The sequence below is a fragment of the Panthera leo genome, chromosome A3 (genome assembly GCF_018350215.1).
Source record: "Panthera leo isolate Ple1 chromosome A3, P.leo_Ple1_pat1.1, whole genome shotgun sequence".
Taxonomy (NCBI): Eukaryota; Metazoa; Chordata; class Mammalia; order Carnivora; family Felidae; genus Panthera; species Panthera leo.
In genome coordinates this window covers 19,338,498-19,341,428 of record NC_056681.1, presented here as the reverse complement: position 1 = coordinate 19,341,428, position 2,931 = coordinate 19,338,498, and the positions used below count along the sequence as shown (strand labels likewise).

General features: G+C 48.1%; 1 long non-coding RNA gene across 1 annotated transcript; it reads right to left on the bottom strand.

Annotated features, from left to right (window-relative positions):
• Positions 1-809: 809 nt before the first annotated feature.
• On the bottom strand, positions 810-2,683 carry LOC122214905. The gene is made up of 3 exons (XR_006200142.1): positions 2,404-2,683; positions 1,908-1,973; positions 810-1,309 (listed from the first exon to the last, which is right to left on the bottom strand). It is a non-coding gene; the product is annotated as an uncharacterized LOC122214905 (long non-coding RNA).
• Positions 2,684-2,931: the final 248 nt, after the last annotated feature.

Below are 2,931 nucleotides of genomic sequence, written 5' to 3'. Positions count from 1 at the left end.
AAACATGAAACTGTGATCAATGATCCTGGACTCCTGCTAAGTCTGAAGACCTGCTTATTTTCTGAATGACCCATGAGCCCTTGAGAGGAAAGTATCAGGACTCTACATGAGTGCTATAGAAACAACTCAGACCATTAGTTGGGGCATCTGAGTTACACAGATATGGATTCAAATCCCAGCTCCACCACCTACATGCTAAATGACAAGGTCCTTTCTGACCTTCTATTACCTCATCTGTAAGATAGGTCATAATAACCCCCACTCTGTAAGACTTTTGTAAAATTAAATGAAGTAAACCACATGAAGCATTTAGTATCATGCCAGCCCAGACTAAGCACTTAATAAACAGCAGCTATTAACATTATTTCCTCAGATGGTGGGGCTGAATTGAGAGACCAGAAGAATGAAACCGATTTGGAATCTGCAGTCCTAGCTTTGACCTAAGTTGAGTCCATACCTGGGGTTCATTTGGACTTGGGTTTCTAAGACAGACTGCTGACTATATTGGGCTCTTAAGGCAAACTTTTGGGTAGACTGGCTGGGAGGTGATTTGTACAAGTCAATTTAGATTGGAATCAGTCACATCTCTTAAGTTCGGAGTGAAAGGAGCAAAGACATACACTACAGAGGCCATGATGGACTTATTCAGGTCCAGGACCTGAACCAAGACCTCATGCCCCGTGGTCCTCTAAGAAGAAGCTTCAGGAAGAGGCTGGAGTTGCTGAGAGCTAGTGCTCCAGCCGTCCTCCTGACGGACCCACACGACAGCATGTGACCCCAAGAAAGGAAGACTACACTTCTCACTTCTGCACCAGATTAAATGCAGTTTAATCAACGGGATACCAAGGACTGGTACCAATGTCTGGGCTAATGCACATTGAACATGGGAATTGCATTCTTGTGGGCCATCCCAGCAGCAGGCAGAGTAGTGAGGTCCTTCTCCACGGTGCATGGACTGCGAGTATCAGCAGGAAAGGAGGAGCTGGAGAGAAAGAACTTGGCCAACTCCATTATGTGGGGAAGGAGACACTCCTAAGCACACAAGGGACTCCCCAACAAGACTGGGAGGACTGTTCAGAGGCCCATCTAGGCAGGGCCAGAGCGAGTAAAACAGATGGAGGTTTATTAACGTGGTCTCAGGTTTAACTCCAACGTGGTAACCTGGATAAATTTGGGTTCTGCATCTTGTGTCTGGAATGAAGCAGGCAGCCATGTAACAGGTGGTTTCGAGATGCCCTTCTGTGAGTTGGTGCTAGTGCTCCAAGGTGGATCCACGACTGATTGAATGTATCTAAAAGGAGACTGTCACCTGGTTGAATAATTAGAGTCACCTGTAGAACTTTTAGACAACACTGATGCCTGTCTCTACCCTTGATGGTTTTTATTTAATAAATATGAGAGGAGACCTGAGCCTTAACTAGGGTTCCTATCATCCCAAGTGATTCTCATAAGCAGCCATGGCTGAGGAGCAGTGGCCTAAGAGGACCAGAAGAGGCCACGAGGAATCTCTCTGATTCCTTCTTGGTCAATATTAAGTCAGTGGCCTTGATGAGGCTTTCCAGGTTTATGGTTCATGTGTAAGAGGACCTGAAGTCAGAAAAGATCGCCAATGGACTCACTGATGGCATCTGGATCCAACCGGATCTCAACACTCTACTTTTCAAAGTAGCGGGTTGCCCATACTGGATCTGTTCAAGGAGAGAGTAGCAGTCCTTCTATGGTCCCTGCCTACAAAGCACTTATCACATCTTATCTTCACCATAACATGGGTGCATGCATGTATAGATAAGGTTTAGAGCAGGTAAACAACTGTCTGAAGTCACCCAAATAGGTAGCATCCCAAAAGGCCAGCCCTCCAAGAAGTTCTAGGTCTCAGCCCAGACCCTCTGACTCTTAGACCATCTCACCTGACTCCAAAGCTCCATCACTGCCTCTCTTGGGTCATGGGATGCTCAAAGCTCTAGAGAGGATACCTTCAGGGGGAAAATGGGCCACAGGACCTTGAAGGATGCTGCCAGCTCTGAATGCCTGTCAGCAACTCTGCCACGGAGGCTGCGGCTGCCTCAGCAACACACCCTCCCCAGGGCCTGGCTCCTGCCAAGGCACGGCCACTTCCTGAAGCCTTCTCTCAGGAAGGAAATCCCAGTCATCATAAAAGGAAAATAAGGAAATAAAATCTTAATAGGATTTCATAGATGATATAAAATCTCTACAACTCTGGGTGACAGACACTAAAAAAGATCATTTAGAGGGAAAAAAAGCTTTCTAAGACTTCCTGTGGGATTGGTTGTCTCAAGAAGCTCGGATGGTGGTCGTATATAATGTCATCAGTTCTAGTTCCCAACGGGAGGCTGTTCCAGCAGGGCCTGGGCTGGATGGGGTGAGGGGTTCAGGAAAAGTTACCTGGAAGCTCACACCCAAGAAGCACACAGAGTTGTGGGATGACCCTAAAACATAGTCTTGTCGGCCTGACCACCTCCTCTACATCCCTCAAGCCTCGGCTCAGCTGCTACGCCTTCTGCAAGACTTCCTTGAATCCCAACAGACTCAGGCCCTGCACATCCTCCCCGGTACCCCTGGGGCATGCTTCCCTCTCACAGCAGCCTTTCTCAGAATGTTCCATGGAACACCGGCACTGGCATCAACAGTGGGTATCTTGTTAGCAACAGACCCCTGAGACACACCCCTACACCTGCCATTTCAGAATCTCTGGGGGTGGAGCCCAGGCACCTGCATCTCTAACACACCCCCAGGTATAGGTAGCATTGCATCTCAGACCTGGTGGCGGGAAGGAGCCAGTCATGTGAAGCTCTAGGAGCAGTGTGATCCAGACAGAGAGAGGATGGCAAATGCAAACGTCCTGAGGTAGAAAAAGAGTTTGGAAAGTTCGAGGAACAGCCACAAAGGCAGTATGGCTAGAAATGGGTGAGG